Below are 21,152 nucleotides of genomic sequence, written 5' to 3'. Positions count from 1 at the left end.
ACCTTCTCTGTAACTCATCATCTCATCTCCACTTAAAAATGAAAGGGCCAGGCCAGGAAATAGACACTGTTTGGCAAGGCTACTCATGCCTACAATTTCAGTGAGGGGGAAGAGGAGAACACCCACAACTAGTATCCTCAGCCAGAAACACCTATAACTGTCTAAATTTTTATTATTAGAGCCTACTACCATAAGTAAGAGGACATCAGTGTTTGGAGATAGACATCACTTTCATTATCCACTAATGGTTCAAAACTACCAATGCACAGACATGTGAACATGCTATTAGACTTGAGAACTATCGGGTGAGAGCTGAAGTTATTTATGGAGAGTTTTTCACCTTTCAGGCTATTTCCACGTGGAGTTTACATTTCTTTCAACTTTGAATGATCATCACTCTGAGCACCCTTAGTTGTCTTGCTTCTGTAATTTACCATGGATTTTTTAAAATTGTGATATCTAAGACAGAAAAAATGTAGGTGTTATTGTTACATATAACTTCATATGGTTATCTATTTGATTTTAAATTAGCATATGAGGGAGAGGTGATGGGCAACTTTAAAATGATAAATGGAGTTTTGATTTTTCTTGAAAATTCATGCAGTAAATACTGTAAATAACCACAAATATTAAAATGTAGAGCTGGGGTTCCATGGGATACCCCACTTAATGTTGAAGGTGTCTGTAGAACAAAAGAAATAATAAATAATAAATGATGTTATAAGCAACAACAGATACTAAATGATGATACACACCATCAATAATGCTTCCAATGTTAGGAAGAAGGTGTGCTTCAGCATGGAGCCCTGTCCTTCTCTGAAGCTGCTCCACAAATGAGCACAGTTTTTTAGTTGGAACCTCATTTCAATGCCTTTTTTTTTTTTTTTTAATTTTATTAATTTTATTGCAATCATTCCATACAAATCAATCAATTTTTACAAAAAGTAGGATTAAGAACAAGTCAACCCCACCCCTGAGAGGAAGAGCAAGGCCAACGGAGTAAAACCTAAGGCTTGTAAACATACCTAAATTGATGAGTTTTATAAGCCAATAGAGATGAATGGAGAAGAAAAAGAAATGCAGAAATAATTGCTTCCTCTGTGCTTTAAGAGCTTATTCTAAAATATTACTGATTAGATTCTGCCATGCTTTTAAAAAAATCTGTACAGATCCTCTAACTAAGTATTTGATTTTTTCCAATTTCAACATCACAGGTTTCACAGGTTGGATCTTGCCAAGGAAACATTTAGGACAGTGCTTCTGATGTTAAAATGGATGTGACGTCAGATATCTTCCAGTACCTTCTCCCCCATTTTTGGGATGAAAATGGATAGGTTGTTAGTGACTATGTCACTCCCATAATCTTCCCCATATGGTTCCCTTCCATAGAACCCACAAAACACTCCTGTTGCTTATATGCCTGACAGTACATTCATATACTGTATAGATTCTCAAATATACCTAATCAAATTAACGGGTGTAGAGGGCAGGACATCATGTAATTGTTTGAATTAATTCTTGCATTTCTTTAGAACATTCTTAGACAGGATTTAGGATCTGATAAACTGATTTAGGATCAAGGTGATAGATCAGTTCTTTCTCAGCGTAAACAAAAATCCATCCATTTGTTTTCAAACCAATTCTAATCTAGTGAAATTGTCATGGCAAACTTGAGACACTAACTGGAACAAACCCACTAGAAGATAAAAATACATCCCCCAAACCTCAAGGCACATCTAGAGTTAGAGTTAAACTGAAGCCTTAATTGTTTTGGAATATTCAGGGTTTAGAAAATGAATGATTTCTTCTGTTTCATTTTCTTTATAACAAATGTCACCTTCATCATCACTGATGTCCCGCATTCAGGGTTGTAAACAGTACAGTTTATTCCTGAGCACAATGGCAGCCCAATAACCATTTTAATTGTGGGATTAACAGTTTGATAATCAAAAAAACAACATTGGACTAAAGTGTCCTACATTAGGAATCACTGCAGTAAACTGATATACAAAAGAGAGCTTCTCAACTTTTCTCATGAATTTTTGACTAGTGCATTTCTCCTTTGTCTGTCTCTGGGTTACTTATTGATAATCTACCACTTGTTTGTTTTAAGATTCCCTCAAAATTTTATATCTTGCTTTGTCATTTTAATGTCATATTCCAAGTTTTCATGACACCAAATATGCTATGTCATTTTAAGACTTGGGTTAGTAACTGTACTTCACAAAATTTAGAAAAAGGATCCTATTTAGACACAGCATATGGGTACATCTATACGAAGAGTGACATCATCTTGTTGATGAAGGCTTGTTATCTTTTGTATATGGCACAAATCTCTCCTAGTTTATATTTTTACTTGCCTAAGAAAGTGAAATTTCTGTGGGCTATATTTGATTAGTCTGCATCAATCACATTTTTTCTTTTTTTCAGATCTTTCATTAACAATACTACTACATTATGTGCAAGCTTGGAACAAAAGGTACCAAGTTAGCTTATTAGTTGTTGGTTACCTTTTTATGCCTCATAGCTAAATTGGTGATATTTAACAAAAATAATGGTCTTGAAATTCTTTACAAGCAAATGAATTATAATTAACTAAAATGTTGAAAGCAAATAGACTTTGGTATACTAAAAGGCATGGTAACTGTTTACTTCCATCTGTTTTCATACATCTGCTGTCCAAATCAGGACTTGTGTTGTGCCAGAGCCTGTTCTGCCAGTATGAGAGCTATGTAAGAACCAACTCTAGACAGGGTCCAGGTCCTACATGAATCACACTTACATGCACATGCCCACCCTTACTTATACTGGGCTAGTCTGGAGTCGCTGTTTAGTCTAACATGCACTTGTTTGAGATATGAAAGAACAACATGAGCACCTGAAAAAAAATGAAATTCACAAGTAGAACATTCAGACCGGATGAATAACCACAGCGTAACACCTGTATTCACACAAAGTCATGTATTATATATAGCAGCTCATAGGAAGCGCATCAAAACCTGACCACCCAAATTAAACTTGGTTTTATTTATTCAGTTAATTTAAGGGTTGTACAAATAAAGAAGTTCAAAGCAAGTTAAAATGCCATATTTTAAAATTCAAGAAAAACAAGATTCAACATTTTTTAAAAATAACAAAAGAAAGGAAAGAACTAAGAATAGTACAAAATAGAAATAAAGAAATTAGAAAAAAGAACATCAATTTCAGAAAATGCCAAAATATACTGTTACAATTACATAACGTTTTTATTTTCTTTGACACTTCTTTTCTTATTTTCATGTGTTTTACTCCACTTAGGGGTTTAAATTAGTGGAGAATTTATTTATTTATTTTATATTTTATTGGTTTTAACTAGAAAGAGATATAATTCCATACAATCAAGTCAAATTTAACAAATTAAAGCAAAATTCAGCTCCCATCCAAGAGAAAGAGAGAGGAGCCAGTAATAGAAGTTACTCTATACAAGGAGCAAGAAAAGAAGGGTATCATTTTCCCCGAAATGGAAGCTTATTCTAAAATGTTATTGATTAGATCCTGACAAGTTCCTCTAAGTGAGAATTAGATTTTTTTCAAATTTCAAGTAGTATAGAACATTGGTTACCCACTGACTTAAAAATGGTGGGGTGGGATTCTTCCAGCTGAGCAAGTCAACTCTATGTGCTAGTAATATAGTAAAGGCAATTACAGTTTGCTTGTCCTGCTCCACTTCAAGCCCATCTGTAAATACACCAAACACAGCTTTTTAGTGGATTAGGAGGAACTGTGACACCAAGGCTGTCTGATAGGCCTGCAAAGATTTTTGTCCAAACTGTTGTTAATTTGGTTTAACACTCAGAACATGTGCTCTAGTGAGGCTGTAGCTCGATTGCAGTGTTCACAGGTTGAGTCTTGCCCTGGAAACATTTTTGACAATTTTATACTAGATAAATGCGATAAAGGGAGAATTTAATTTTAATTTTTTTTTTACTTTCAAGTTCATTGTATGAAGCTACTATTTTTTGTTTTTACACACCACCATTTTGTTTTCTAAGGACTTCACCATTTTGTGGTACTTGACTTACAGTTGCTAATCAAGTTGCTACAGTGTATCAGAACAACTGGAAGTGCATGACATGTAATGTCATCGTCGTGAGGTTCTAGATGCTCTCTCAAACATTTGCGTGTGCATTTAGTAATAGTTTTCTGATTAATCAGTCACTGTCTCTGTTTTTTTAGCAGTGTTTTCAACATATTATTTGGCTCTGAAGTCTTGATTTCCCAGTTCTAAACTTTAGCCTGACTTTACACTACATTTTTTATTTCCAGTCCTTTTTGCACTTGCTCCTGTGGCCAGCCTTGTTCTCTCAATCAATTAGCTGAACAAAATTAACAAAAGAAACAAAAGACAATGATAATGAAACACTCAAAAAAAGAATCAAAGACTACCAATTTCTAATCAAATAGATGAATCCCAAAAATAGTCAAGTCAAAAATCAACAAAACCAATAGATGCAAACCACGTGGTCAGAGACCATTAAATTTAGCAACACAAACACAGTGAGTGAAAGGGAGTAGAAGAGCACAAAAGTTTAATGGCAATAGAGATTGCATCTTACAGCCCTCATGTTCTGTTGAAAAATCTTAAAAGCAGCACCTGAAGGCAATTAGCTAATCAGTTATCTTTCCTTCAAACAATAGGCCTATCTGAGGGTAACATATGGAAAAATGAAAACATAGCAACAACAAGGAAGTAAGAAAAAAACGAAAAACACAATAAAAACAAAACAAAAAGAGGGACGAAACGTAACAGAATCAGCAGCCCTTATCTAAACTGAGTACCTTGTTTCTGATACCTAATATCATGATACAAATGCACCAGAAAACTACCTTTTACGTGATCCTTAAATCATTGAATTTAATTTGTAGGATATAAAAAGAGCTGTAGAGACAGTGGAGCTTTATTTGTTTAATTTGCTCCCCACTGTCTTGATAATTTAGTTATCGATAAGATGGATCAGAGGAGCTTCAGAGAATCGTCATATCATCAGATGTTTTTAGATGAGGTGGGAGCAGACTTAGGTGGGTCCGTCTGCCTAATGGTGGGTGGCAACTGAATGACTATTTTAATGAGTTACAGGAAGAGCTTTCAGAATATTTAAGGAGGTAAGCCTTAATGCATAAAATATTGTTCTTCAAATTGTATGCCTTAGTGATCTGGACTGCAAATTAAATTTGAGTCAGTGAATTATGTGCAACATTAAATAATCTTTTTTATCCATTTACTTTCTATGCATGATACACTACTGAAGTTAAATAGAATTTAAATTCAATTTAAATATAATCACATAGTGGATCTTACCATTTTTATAGCTGCCAAGTATACAGTCAGACCATATGATTACTCCAAATTACCACGAAAAATAACTACTTTTTAGGGTTGTCTAATTTGGTTTTCCTCCTACATCCTTAAGACTTGTATTTTTGATTTACTGAAAATCAATTCCAAATTAGCCCTGTGGGTGTGTACATGTATGGACTATGTAGTGGAGTGGTACTGCATTTAGGGATGGTGCTTCCTGGATAGGCTCCAGCCTACAGTAACCCTGAATCGACTTAATCAGGTTTGAGAATGTTATGTTATAATGTATTAATATAAATGACCTTTTATTAAAGAAGCACAGAGAACAGGAAGATGGTAGTAAATCCAAAAAATCCAGAATGAGGTAAACATCAAACAGCCTGAACTTCTTTTTAGTTTGCAATGTCTGACCTGGATGTAATGTCCGCCCACACATTACAATGTTAACAGCATAGATGCTGCTTGTGGTGCTCAGTGATGTGGTAAAGGGACCCAAAGTACTGAGTGGCTGGGATAAGTACATGCAGGGTCTGCTGTGTTCACAAAGGACAACTGAGGTAAAGCACCATGTTAAAAGGTTATTTGAAATGTCAGCTAGCATTTTACTTAAATACTCGCATCATTAGGCAATATGCTGAGGTTTATCCCTGCAGTCTTCTGAGAAGGCTGGCAGATGGTCTGTAAGAAAAGCCACCAGCTCCACTGCTTTCTGTTGCTGTTATTATGGAATATTCTTCTGTTTCTTTACAAGCTAATTTTGAAGTTAATTTCTAATCTATTCCAGTTTAAAGAGGCCACTCACATAGGCTTTTATTATAACTTACTTTGATGATAGATTTATTGATTAAGAGCTATGCAGCCTAAAACCTAGACACAGAGACTTAGGGGGAGCACATTGTGTGGTACTTTTATTTCTTAAACTCCAGAGGACAAGAGAGAGCTGCAGGCATGCGTCATTTTGCAATAAATTTTAATGGTCTGTGTAGCATTTTTATTGATTAGCTTGGTTTGTTGAAACCATGGCATGCCAAGCCTCGTATTCTACTCTGTGGGTTTGTCAATTTAACCGGGTAGAATTTCAACATCTGCCACTATTGTTTATACTGTAGAACAAATTGAGCCATGAACGACACCTTGTTATGAATCATATTAGAGAATTAAAAAGAGTAAACAAAGCCAATTTATTTCAATGTATTTTTATAGACTGCCTTTTTATTTATAAGCATAGAGTGCTATATACCGTACAAATATTACATAGTTAAAATAAAAAATTCTCAATTAAAAAAACAAAACACCACACAATCAACCAGGAAAATGGCACAATGAGCACACACACATGCACGCATGCATACACACACAAACAGTCCCCTCCATGATTATTGGCACGCCTGGTAAATGTGACTAAAAAGTGTTGCAAGAAACTCACCTTTTGGGTTATTTACCGTATTCTCACACTGAAAAAACTGAGAGGAAATCCAACCTTTAACTGCAGTAAATTTATTCTGAGAAAAAATAATTATGTCTCAGGAAATTATTTTTAACAAAACTACATGTGCCATGATTATTGGCACCCATAGAAATACCCTGAACCAAGTGTAACTAAGACATTTTTCAATTGATGTCTGACCTTTTTAAACTGATCAGAGTAAGTTGAAACTTTCAGTCATTAATCCTTGACGTCATGTTTCACTTGGATATAAATATGAGATGGCACTGAGGCCAAATTCCTTTATTCATTCTTCAACATGGGAAAGATAAGAGAACACAATTCAAATGAGAGAAAAGTGTATTGGACTTCATAAGTCAGGGAATGGCTATAAAAAATTGCTGCTCACCAGAAAATGCCTATATCTTAAGAGTTAGGGCAATTATTAAAAATTTCAGATCAACTAGAACTGTAACCAACTTGCCTGGAAGTTGTTCCAAGTTTATTTTGCTCCCACTCACAGTGAGCAGGATGGTAAAAGAGGTAAAAAAAAGTCCCCAAGGATCACTGTTGGAGAAATACAGAAAAAAGTAGCATCTTGAGGTTACAAGTCTCTGAAACTACCTACTATCTGATGCCACCCCATGCCAACATATTATTTGGATGGCATGCTAGAAAAAAAAAACCCTTGCTGTCATTTAACCACAAAGGTAAGCACCTGGAGTGTCCTAAATGCTACTGGAACTTAGATTGAAACCAGGTTCTATGGTCAGATGATGCAAAAATTGAACTTTATGAAAATGGACAGTGAAGGTGGTTTTGGAGTAAAAAGAATGATGGATATACTGAAAAGAACCTGATCCCACTGTCAAGTGTCGTAGACATTTTGTGATGTTGTGGGTCTGGTTTTCCTTCAGAGGCCCTGGGAATCTTGCTAGGGTACATGGCATCATGGACTCCAGGAAATACCAGGAGCTTGTAAATTTAAATCTGGCTGTCTCAGCCACGAAACTAAAGTTGGGTCGTCACTAGATATTCCAGGAGGATAAACATCCAAAAACATATGTCCAAGTTGACACAAAAATGGTTAAATGAATACAAATCAAGCTTCTGCCTTGGCCGCTTCAGTCACCAATTCTAAACCCCATTAAAAACCTGTAGGGTGAGCAGAAGAGAAGAGTGCACAAGAGAGGACCTAGGATTCAGTAGGATCTAGAGAGTTTCTGTGAAGAAGAATGGTCTCATGTTCCCTGCTCTGTACTCTCCAACCTTGTAAGATGTTACAGGGGAAGGCTCAGTGCTCTTTTATTGGCAAAAGGAGGCTGTACAAAGTATAATCATGGCACTTGTGGCTTTGTTAAAAATAATAATTTCTTAATGAGGAATCATTTTTTCTCAGGAAAAAGGCAGCGTGCTGATTACTACACCAGCCCAAAATCAATGGTGTCTTATCAGTATATTAAGCTAAGTAAACAGAGAAGAAATGAAATTCCAGTCCACACAGATCTCCTAGAAAATGCATTTCTAGTGCCTATAATACTTTGAGAAAAGGCAAGTTAAAAATGTATGTATCTTAGGACATCTAGCCACCCAACCCCCAGAGGCATTCTACAATCTGCTACAGAACAGCTTAATACCTAGGATTTAACATGGTATAATATGAGAATGATCAGATGTTGGGTCTGTCATTAATGGTGATACCCTGTCCCATCTGCTTTGATTTCTTATTATTTCTTATTATTATTAGAAAGAATAATCTTGTTCAAAATAACAGGAATGCCAAGGTTCTCAGCAGGATACCAATAAATGAAAGATAATAGTGGAGAGTTAGTATCCAGCAATTTGTTTAATTAATAAAGTTATTAAAAAGCTTGAACAGGAGTACAAAATCACTGAGTATGCTTTGGGGAATAAGTATTAAAATATCTTCTATGGCAAAGAGGGGAAAAGCCTTTTACAGCTTAATGTGTCAAAACGAAGACTTTAAAATTGTAGCTTTCATTTAATTGAAAGCCAACAACACAGACTTGAGTGCTGGGGTTTTGCACTTGTTCTTCATCTGTGCTAGTTAAGAGTCTTTCATTGACTTGAACAGCATAGCAGTAAAGCTAAAAAGCGGCTTGATACAAAAAATGGACTAGCTTCTCTTTATCCTTTATATTTCACAATTTCTTTAATTATTTCTACATGTCCAAGCTGGATAAGTAAAAAAATCACAATGACTTAAAGTTAGATCAGAGATAATGTCTAAATTAAATGTGGCCACAGTCTAACTAAAGTATAAGTTGTTTGATTCATTCATTGTCAACATTGTTTCTATTTGCATAATTTCACCTTTTTAAAAGTTTTGTTTTTCCATATTTAAATGCAAGTGATTTTCAGTCATCCACTTTTTCACTTCAATAAGTTATTCATTAGTATAATTGAAGTATGATTGTGTTTTCTCTCCCGAGATCCAGTATCCAATTTACGCCACAACCAGTTGTTGTTCTTCCAAAGTCTCTTTCTTCCACATCTCCTATTCTAATTTGGTCTCTTTTGAATAGCCTTGTGTGCATGATTGGGTCCCTTAATGGAGTGGTGCCTTTCCCAGGACTGGTTCCTGTATTGTGCCTAAAGCTGCTGGGATAAGAGTCAGCCCACTGCGACTCTTAATAGAATGAAGGGGGGGTTTGACAAATGTTAGGTTAGGTTATGTTCTTTCTATGACAGCATATACAACAAAAAAACATAGATTTCACCAATGAGAAGATGTATATCTAAGTGCAGACAGGAAAGAGGGAGTAGTGTCTTCAGATGTGTTAATGTATTCCAGATTAATTTGAAACAAGTAATGTAAATGACCTAAAAAGAAATGTCTGACAGTCTGTTTTAATTCTCTTTCCTGCACAACAGAATCATTAATGCCAAAAAAGTGTACATTTAATGCACTGTGGGATATTACAGCATGAGTTAAAGATGTTTCTGAGAGGGCTGTTATAGTACCAGAAAAAAAATTCTCTTTTTTTCAGATAAAACTTGAGATTATGGTAAATGAGCATTTTAGCATCTTGAATGGTATTTTTGAAAATGTATTTTTATTGTCATAACTGGTGTTGCCACTTTGGATGGTTCTTCCTTTATGGGCATCTCCAGTTTGTGACTTCTCTGCTTGGCCGCAGACATATTGTTTACAACTATTATGCCCATTGCTGCTCACAAGGCGTGAATTTACTTAGTGTGGTTTAGTTTACTTTCCCAGCATATACAAGATGGTGGCAAGTGACGTTTGATGTCCAAGCACAAGGTGGTTGTTTCAAAATACAGGTAGATAAAATTCATTAGAGTTAGGGGTAAGAAAAACACGGAAAACTTAGGAACTTTCAGAAGTATCCTTTTGAGTCTGAGTTTGGTTTGCATATTGATTTTTGATGTTTCATTTTTCTTTGTCCTTGTAGTTTTCCTGAGTTCTGCATGCACTGCAACTTCAAATTCTGTTTTCTCCTGTCATTTCTTTGTTAGTTTTGCCTATAGTGTTGAAATAATAACATAGATGAGTGAAAAAAATTTGTCTTAAGACTTCCAAAAGAAAATCTAAATTTAACAGTTTTCTGTTCTAGTGTAAACATCAATTCTGTAGTGCCTGTTGAAAAGCCACATTCTGAAAATGCAGATTACATGGACTGTCAACTCTAAAGTGGCCTGGTATGTGTGAGTGTGCCATGTCATGTTCTCTTCAGGGCTTGCCTACTCTTACACCATGGGCTGCCAGGATAGGCACAGGTTGTTTGCAATCTTGTGAATTTTTTTGATTGCATATACTTTATTAATGGTTAAGAATGTTACAAGACTGATAGATGGGTGGATAGAAAATAAAGTTCTGCCTTTTTAAAATAATTAGAGGCAATGAACATATTAATTACATTCAGGTTGGCCTTTACAGCTGTCAAAAGTGAGCTTTTTAAACTGTCTGGTTAGACCATTATAAAAGAAAGAACACAGGTTTCATTTCAGATATCTGCGATAGAATAACCTATTCATTCACAAACCTTTACTAAAGTAGCATGGACAAGGGCTGACATGTTGTGATTTTATAGTGCTGGTTATTGACTTTGACAGCTCAGTCTTCCTCAGTTGTCCATTTTATCTTACCCCTAACTAATGAATGTTATCTGCCTTTATGCTGAAAAAGCACCAAATGCTCAGATACCAAATGTTATTTTCCAACATCTTATATATGCATGGAATCAATAAATTAACTAGTACTAAGATAAGGCGTGAAAGTTTAAATGCCATGTTATTCCTTGCAAGGCGCTGATTCTTGACTTAATGTACTATCATGTGTTTATCATAAATTGAAATTAGTGCTGGGCGGTATACCAGTTCATACCAAAAGCCATTTTTTATTTTTGTTATAATATGAATTATTCTTATACCGAAACACCGGTTTAAATAGCCTAAACAATGTTCGAAACGTGGTGCAGGGGGAAACTGTTTAAGGGGGACCTGTTTCACTTTTGCACCTCTAAATACACATGCAACAGAGTACATGCGTTAGTGGAGGTATTGAGCGGTAAAAATGGACAGAGAACATTCCGAAATGGAAGCTGTAGCAGACTTAAAGTTGAACATTATAACACAGATATATTTTTGACGATTAAAGGTGCCATGTCTGTTGTCTGGAGATACTTTGGTCTTAAAAGGTTGGATGTAGACCATTATGTTCAAATGTGTGAATACTGTTTCTGTACTACTGGATAATACTGCAAGCCAAGTTGCACTTGTTTTATTTTATTTTTTTTCAACACTGTGTAATGTACCTGGTTACTGTGTAATAGTGTGATGATGCCGGTCCCCTACAGACTCCCTCTTCCCACATGGGAGTCTGTTGAACCAACACCGTTGATAGGTATGACCAAGATGAGGTGAGAAATCTCACTGAAGCCAGGGGATGGTGGAAAGTGCTTTTGTTAAAACCAGTCAAAAGTAAAACCAAAAGTGTCTGTTGTGCAGTGTTCAGAAAAATGCAGTACCCAATAAATAGCAAATCCATAAAACCAGTGAAACCTGGGGATAAAATCCATAATAAATAAATCCATTAAAATAGAGGTTAAAATACAGTCTCTTTCCTCACCTGATCGCAGCACACCACCTTCTGTCTCCACGACTCACCCTTCACTGGCGCTTGCAGCACAAACTGCCTTTTGCCAACCCCTGCCTTGGCTGCCGCCACACTGCGCAGCCAGACCGTCCGAGGTCGGCACACCTCCTTTCTTCCTTCGCGCTCACTCAGTCGCTCCTTAGATCCATCTGGAGGTCTTACATTTCGCTCGCCCCTCTCTAAACACTTAGTCAGTGGGGTAAATCAGCCCCTAGATCACTTCAGCCTGCGCTCCCTCACGGAGCCCCAGCTCATGCTGCCTTCTCCTTCCCGATGTCTGGATCGTCTCCCATGACTGCCTTTTCCCTTCTTTAACCTGCTTGTGTTCTATCTTTTCTTTTTTCCTTCCCCCTATCCTGCCAGCCCATAAATATATACGTCTCCGTGGGCGCAGCGCGTTATTCACATGCCACACTAAGCTGATGAAGCAATTGAGAACAATCAGGTGCAACTCGCCCCAATCACCTTATCAACTCCCCGCGGTCGTGCAGTAGCGTCCATGGAGATGAACACAGCGAACTGGATTTTAAAACGGACCATTTTTTTTTTTGAAGCCGTGATCCCACTATACCACAAATAGCATTATAAATGCAAGTTGCAGTTTTATTATTTATGTATTCTTAGGGGCCCTGCCCCCTGCTCGCTTCACTCGCCAGACCCTGTGTTAATCGGATATACAATTTTAAAAGCTTTTTTTTTCTTTAGAATGGTTTCAATTTAATTTTTTGCACTTTTACTTTAAAGCTTCATTTAAAACAATATTTGGAATTACCTTTTCTTCATTGAATTTTGATTACATTTTTGGAGATGCATTGTGACAATGCAACATATAACTGCCTGTGAGTGAAAATTGTTTCTGTTTCTCTAATAAATAATCCAACTTTTTCTAATGTTTGTCCCTGTGATTTGTTAATTGTCATATCAAAAGCTATTTTTACAGGAAACTGTGAACATTTTAATACGAATGGCATATCAAGATCTCCTTTGGTGTCTAATGTTATTCGCGGAATATATACATTACCTTTCTTGTCGCATGTTAAAATTTGCATCGCTTCTCCGTGATCATAAATATACACATGACTGAATTGTGTTTTCTTTGAAATTAAACTTGTCGTTGCTTTAACTGTTGTGGGACCACAGATTCTCATAGCATATGGTCCATTATTGTGTAAATTTACGTTTTGTGAATTGAATGATGCGAAGGCGAAAAGACTTTGTTTTCTGCTCTTTGCCTTTTATTTCTGACCTCGCTTTGTCCTGCTATTTTTTCAATTACACCTGGTCCTGATGATTAATTTCCTTTTATTTGTGCTATTGCGATCTTTACTTTTTTTTTTATACTGTAGCGACTGACGTAATAAAGTGTCACAAAAGTTTTACAATTGCCGACTTCGTAACCCCAAACATAACTTTCTAGTACCCTCTCCAACCCCGGGTCTCGCCCCCTTACTGCATCAATCAATACCCCGCTATCAGTCTTCCATGCTGTACTCCGCCCTTCCTCAATCGGACCTAACAGTCACTTAAAACCAAAAAGGCTTTAACCTGGCTGGGACACTACAGTAAAATACTTTCGAATTTTACTGCTTTCGTATTCTTTACCTTTCTCTGCATGTGTATCACGCCATTGTTTGTTTGAGCCTTTCGAATCCCACTGCTTTCATAATCTCTTACCTGCCTTTTTTTTCTCCAGCACTTTTGGGTCTCTTTTCTCCACGCTGCTCTTTCTTCTTTGCTTAGTCATTGATGTTTCATCTAGAACGTATTGTCCTTATACGCTTTATATGTGGTGAGAGCACATGATCTGTGTGTGCTATGTGCCTTTACACGACTGAGTGTTTTGCTGGCCGTGCTCTTATTTGATGTTGTTTGCATCTCACGGGTCTTTTAAGTGTCTTCCGAGAACTTCCGAGAAGATCACGTCTCGTCTCCCTGCTTTTCCTTTCCAGGATTTTTTTTTAATAATAGAGAGATAGCTTAGCTTGAAGCAAGGTCCATATTAATTCAATTTGCCTTAATGTCAGTTCAGTTTTATTTTATTTTATTTTTGTGAATATTGTTTAATGTACCTGGGCTTGAAGTTTTGAAGTAATAGTATTATTACTGGAAGTTGCATTATTATTTATTAGTTTAAATATTATGCAGTTTAATGATGGTAAAGTTGTTTAAAAAGTCACTTTAAAATGTCAGTGGACAGAGATTGTTAACATTAACAGAATGTGTAGTTGGTTTACAAAAAATATTTACTATTTATTCCTTTTCTAAGACAAGTTCAGTGCAATACAACTTTTGACAAGCACCTCTGGATATTTTACTAGGCCTAAATGCCTCTTTGGATGGTTGACAATATGTTGTCAAAATATTAGTTTAAGTTGTTTGAAAAATTTGTTCAATAAAATGGTTCTATATTTTGACTGCAACTGTCATGCAGTGTGATTCCTTCTCTTCATTAGTGCCCCCCTCCTTGAAAACTATCACTTTATGGGGCCATGCAAACCTGTATTAATACTTGTATGCACATTAAAGTGTTTTTTGTACAATGCACAATTCTCATGACAGTGGAATAGGTTATTCTTAGCCAGTCTACTACAGTAATTACAGTGGAAAATGTGGTTAAGTCATGCATGGGAAAAAAATACCGTCGAATACAGTGAAACTGGTACAATTTTGAAAAATACCGTGATATAGAGCTTTGGTCATACTGCCCAGCACTAGTTGAAATGTAAAAAAAAGAATTTCCTTTTAAGAATTTCTGTGCCAGATCTCTCACATCCACCTTCCGTTATTCTGTGTCTGCCTCTTTGTCACATGCCCTTTGTCCCAACAGAATGTACTCACATTAGCCATTACAGCAGGGTGCATCATAGTAGGAGGTTTGCCTAGCTGGGCATTCTGTTATATCTTCAGAAATAATCCTGAATCAGATTAGACTTTCCATGTGTCTCATTATTAAATTAGTGAAAAGGGCACGTCATTAAAAATGAAAAATGTAAAGGAAACTGTAAACAATAAGTTCAAGTTCAATTAGCCATATTTAACTTTTATATCAGCATATGTATTCTTTTCTGTACTTCTAGCAGCAATCAAATATCTAAATAAATGCTTAAAACAAAATCATTATAAATGTGTATTGTGATCCTCCAGTGTACAAACTGACACACATCAGCTCATGTTGTTTATAAACTCCTCTTAACTCTTTCAGGGCTGATGTCGACTTTTGTCGAAATTTGGGGGTAGAGGATGGTAATCTGCTGCAAACTGCGACAAAACTCGCCCTTTCATTTAAGTTTGACTTTCTTTGCTAGAAGGAAAGTTAAGTATCTTTGTTGATCTAACCTCGATTCCCTGCGTGAGTAGCTAACGGCAAACAAACTCAAAAATGGCATTGAGATCAGGCGAGAGTCTAAATATGTCATGGATATTATACGTATTCTCGCTGAATCGGGCTGTGACTTGTCAGACTTGGAATTTGATGCAAGTGATCAGGAGATGGACATCGGATTCGAAAGTGAGGTACAAGCATCAGCTGATCTGTCCCCAGTTGATCGTGGTGTTGAGCACGTTTGTGTAGCTGATGCGCCTACCATAGCATTCGCCTGGGAGGACCACCACTTATGATGACAAGACCATATTACGTCACACTGCAACTGCCACCACCGCCCACCGGCTGTGTGAAGGCAGCCAGCCCACTGTGCATTCCTGGTGGCCATTGAGGTGCCCCCACGCAGCCACTGGCTCCAGAGATGCCTTACATATGCCACCAGCAACCACAGCATGCAGCAACAGATGTTTTATGTTGCTTTCTGTATGAAACCATTTCTTTGTGTGCTTTTAAGAAAACTGAGTTTTTTGGAAAAAATATTTAGCCTTCAAAGAGGTAATGATTGTGGGAATGTTATTTGGCTGTCCCATTTGGTTGTTTCCTGCCTGCTGCTCCAGCATGGTCAGCAGCTCCCATTCATAACTGGTAACTAAGTGAAATTTCTGTTAATGTCATTATATGCCGAGAGTATTCTTCTTGATTTTGACCCTGCTGTTTTACCCAGTCCTGCCACGGCAAATATGGATTCAGGAAAGGAATGAATAAATCACATATAGATCCCAGTTTAAATGCATTAAAGAAATACACATTTCTTGGGTTTTCTTTGGGTTCTATTTATGCTCATTAGGTGGCCCTTCAGGTGAATTGGTAATTCTTAAGTACAAGTGAGTATTTGTGTGAAAAGATGTCAGAAGGCCTTTAAATGTCCAAAAACCTGACCATGATCTCACTGGTCAGCATCTGAAACAGGCCTCTCCGCAGGCAGCCTGACCCTCAAACTCAAATGGCAAGTTTCAAGGCTCACACAGGCCTAAAACAGGGCAAAGGCTTTTAAAAATTAAAAGTATCTAACGTGAATACACACAAACAAAAAGGCAAAAAGGATATGCCTAAAAAAGGAGATCTAATATAAAAGAAAATAAATATGATATCCAAAGTCAAAATCCCACGGAAGCAAAAATCAAAGTGAAACTTCCTCTGAACTCAATGAACCTCTAAATCAGTGGTTCCTAACCTTTGTTCTTCTTCCGGTTTTCTGTGGTGGGGATCTGCGCCAGCACCACCAAATCAAAGGTCTATTGATGGATTAAAGGCCAGAAGTCCACATGACCGTCATCATCAAGTCCTTCCATGAGAACCCTGAATACAATGAGGACTGATTGATGTCATTTATGTTAGGTAGAATGCCTAGAGGAGGCTGGGCGGTCTCATGGCATGGAACCCCTGCAGATTTTACTTTTAATCTATGTTAATTAGTGTTCTCTTATTTTAATTCTTATTTTTGTCTTTTTTTTCTCTTTCTTCATCATGTAAAGCACTTTGAGCTAAATTATTTGTATGAAAATGTGCTATATAAATAAATGTTGTTGTTGTTGTTATTTTTCATGTTGCACACCCCAAGAATATATATGACTTATGTTCACACCCCCTACAAAAGTAATATCACATTTGAAGATGAAGAAGTCAAATTTATAATTTTTGAAACACAAATTGAACCACATTCAGTACTGTGGGTGAACAAACTGAACTCAAAAAGAAAAAGCTTTTAACTTTGTGCATAATATTTAAATATGAGTTGAGTAATTTACCTTTATAAATCGTAATAATTTTGTAAATGTTTCCCCTGTGAAATTTAGACTCAAAAGATGATTCAGGGGGTTGGGGTAACCTGCAAAGCATCAAGCGCTGAAAAGAAACGACACTTGATCAACAATCAATATGGTTTGGGGGATTGGAGACCCCCATACAGCAATGGGTGCCAATGCACCACTGTGCAATGAAGCACAGTCAATGAGCTTTGTCCCTCAATAACACCTGCACTGCAGTTCAAAAACAGGTGTGCCACATAGTTAAAATTTCCGTGCTATTGCCAGGAGAGAGTCAAACTGCAGGTGTTGCATCAATTTCATTCCCCCTTCACACCCCAAAACTCTCCCTCCCAAAAATGTCAATCAAACCTCAAAATCAGGGATGTTTCATGATCAGGTCTTATGCAGAAATCATTACTAGACCCTGCCTTTCTCTGTGTTTCATTGTAAGGTCCAAATTCCATTTTCTTAAAAAAGTTACTTGCCGTTATGAACGCTCTGCCCAAGAATGCTTGATTCTTTTCATGTCATAAAACAGGAACACTAAATAATAAATGACCTACAAATGACAGCAATGACAATGATTGCACCATGATAAATTTGAATAATGCACTGCTGTCAGTTCCTTTGAATTATGACACAAACTTCTTCTTTGTTCCTCCCCCTCAAAAGCATTTTCAAACCCACAGCAGATGTGGGAACCCCATGTTGCTCTAAAAAAACTACTTCCCAGTCTAAAATACAAGGACTGAGGGCAGTCCTTCTGCAGTGACATAATGGTGGTCCTCTTGGAACATAAGTAAACAGCATAAATACTAAGCAACAAATAAACATAACAATTGTAATACAAATACATGAAAAAACATGAAAAATAATGAAACCTAAAAATAAGAAAAACAGCATTATAAAGGAAAATAAACAATCTAGGGATGAACCCCTGGCTGTACTCTAGTAGTTTGTCAATTTTGCAATGAACTGGTGTCCCATCTAGCTCGCTGCCAGAACTGGATATTATAAAATCTAGGTGGGTATTCTTTGCTTTGTGTGAGCCAGTTAACATCTGTTGTCATTTATACCCTTTAAACTTTATTTGTGCTGTTTAAAGTCTGATTACTGTTATACCACAATCTTTTGTTAAAAGAATGAAAATGTTATTCTTTGGCTTATAATTATTTGGACTTATAACAGCCAGGCTCCTAGAATTCATCAAACCCAGCTTTTAGACATTGTAGTTCCTGTGTCACTTTAATATATTTAGTCAAAATCTAAACTGAACCATAGGTGCAAGTGAAACGTCAAGTTTTTAAGGTCTTATATCATTGCCATTATTACATCGATAATAATTTGTGCAATAAAATAGCAATATGATCTGAGTTCCACAATCTGTATCATCACTGTCTCTTTAGTTCCAATTACAACACATCCCCTGTATATGTAGGACAAGTTTACTTGTGCTGTAGTAATCATGTGACCGGCAAAACTGTCAAAAACTTAATATGCAGCGTTTCTTGTTTCAGAGAAGGTCATTTTAAAGGGAATTAATAAGTGATGGTATAATCACTCCTGTGAAATGTGACCAGCACTGTTTGTGCCACTAAAGAGAAAAGAAGTATTATTTCAATGCTCATTATTACACTCTTATTATAAGGATGTGACCTCCTAAGTCATATATTTTGATGAAATATTTCCTGCAGTCATAAATCCTACACAAATTAACTACATATCTGTCTGTGTACCTCTAGCAACCAAAGCTTTTTGATTAAGTGAATAAAGTTGAATAATATTGTTGGTTATTTTATAATTTCACGTTTTCAACATCACCGAGCCACACTTGCCAGCGTTTACTGTGAGATCCCAAGGTGTTCCCAGGCCAACTGGGAGATACAGTATAATCTTCCTAGCAAAGCTTTGACTGTTCCCCAGGTTCTCCTCCACAGGTAGGTGTCCAGGAGGCATCTGTATCATATGCACCACTATTACACCCCAAATATTATATCTTTATACAGTATGCTAATCTCAAAATAACATCTGAAACTGTTTTTGAAAAACAGACAAACCCCTCAGTTATACAGTAATTTAACAAATACTTATTTTATGAAATTATCTATACTAATAAACGGCAAAGCCCTCACTGACTCACTCACTCACTCACTCACTGACTGACTGACTGACTCATCACTAATTCTACAACTTCCCGTGTAGGTAGAAGGCTGAAATTTGGCAGGTTATTCCTTACAGCTTCCTTACAAAAGTTGGGCAGGTTTCATATCGAAATTCTACGCGTAATGGTCATAACTGGAAGCTGTTTTTCTCCATTTACTGTAATGGAGATGAGCTTGAAACCCGTGGGGGCGGAGTTTCGTGTGACGTCATCACGCCTTCCACGTAATCACGCAGTACATAGAAAACCAGGAAGACCCAAAAGCGCTGAAGAAAACATGCATTATATAATTGAGAAGGCAGCGAAACAATAAGAAGCGGAAAGTGACATATACAACCATATTCATGAGTTCTGCTACTTGAAACAAAGCACGATGTAAACCCTACACTTTAAATTAAGTTCATAGACAGGCTGCCGCTGGCGTTTGTAATTTAGTGCCTGCCCATATAAGGCCGTCCGTCAGCGGCAATCCAATAGCAAACTGCCACGGGTAAATATTCACGGGTGAAGGACTGTGCTTATGCAGAGGAAGATGAGATGGTCAGGGTGGTGTTTGGCACAAACTCAGCGAAACTGCGAGAAAAAGTGCCAGGACTAAGGTAACATTAAATACAGCCATGGAAATAGCACGAGATGGCACCAGCACAGCTGGGAAACTTCGATGCATGTACACCGAGTGGCTCACGTGAACTGACGAGTGCACAGATAAAAGCAACAGTTCCAAAGAGGCTGAACAAAAACGAATTACACAATTGAAAAGGCAGCAAAAAATATGAAGCGCCTGATACATACAAGCATATTCATAAATCCAGCTACTGTGGAAACAAAGCACACGGTGGAAAAAGTCAATGTCCCGCTAAAGGAAGACAGTGTAAAAAACCCGTGCATGCAGTGTGTCAGGTCTCAGATAAAGAAGAAGACGAGCTGTTTATTGATGCAGTAAGAAACGAATCGATGAATGAAACCTGTCATCTTTACAACGATTGACAAACACGGAATGTAACTTGAACACAACACATCCTACAAATACGAACCTGATTGAAAGAAATAATGATAATCAAATCCTTGATGACAGCAACACTCAGTAACACTCACAAAACAAATACTGTATATTGACAGTCATGTTACGTTATTTTTAAAATGTTCCCTTTTCTTTTCTAGCTTTTTAACACACTACTCTCGCTGCGATACGCGGGTATATATATATGTATATATATACCCGATCTACATACTCGAATAATGGATACTTTATTCGCCACCAATGATTGTTTTGGTAAAGCCATACTCAGTGTATTCATTAGATGAACGGTAAAAAGTAAGAGCGAGGGGAGGATGACTTATTGAGGCATGCAGGCTGTAGTGCGCGTCAACTCTATCTGAATTGCGCGATCACATTTGAAAAATATATCTTTTCAAGTTCTATTTAGTCCATATGTGTCAAACTCAAGGGCAGGGCCACATCCGCCCGCGTGTAATTATATCCGCCCCAGATCATTTTATATACTGTATTATTGTTATTAATGGCCCGGTATATGAAGCGCTGGTAACACAATAAACTACAGATCCCATAATGCAGCGCTTCAGCTGCCTTTCGAACACTTACGCGTTAATCAAGTCTAGCTTATGATGCTGCAAGTTATTGCAAGCTAGCTCACACGATGCTGAAGAGAAAAGTTGATTCTGAAAATAGAGCCTTTAAAACCGATGGGAGGCTGAGTATATGTTTACTGAACCCGTGTGTCTCATTTGTGGAGCTAATGTGGCTGTAATTACAGAATTTAATCTAAGACGGCACTATGAGACAAAACATCAGGGTAACCTGAAAGACCTGAATGCAATGCAGAAGATACAGAAAGCAGAAGAATTAAATAAGAATCTGACACTTCAGCGGACGTTTTACCGTGCACAATCACAAAGTGATTTCAAGTGAAGCTGCTTTTATGGGAGACACAAATGC

At 37.0% G+C, this 21,152-nt stretch overlaps 1 protein-coding gene across 1 annotated transcript in view; it reads left to right on the top strand.

Moving 5' to 3' along the window:
• Positions 1–21,152, top strand: part of slco3a1 (solute carrier organic anion transporter family, member 3A1) — a 341,510-nt gene that overhangs the window by 144,117 nt on the left and 176,241 nt on the right. The window lies entirely within an intron of this gene.

Source organism: Polypterus senegalus, chromosome 12 (assembly GCF_016835505.1).
Source record: "Polypterus senegalus isolate Bchr_013 chromosome 12, ASM1683550v1, whole genome shotgun sequence".
NCBI lineage: Eukaryota > Metazoa > Chordata > Cladistia > Polypteriformes > Polypteridae > Polypterus > Polypterus senegalus.
This window is presented reverse-complemented; position numbering and strand designations above follow the sequence as displayed.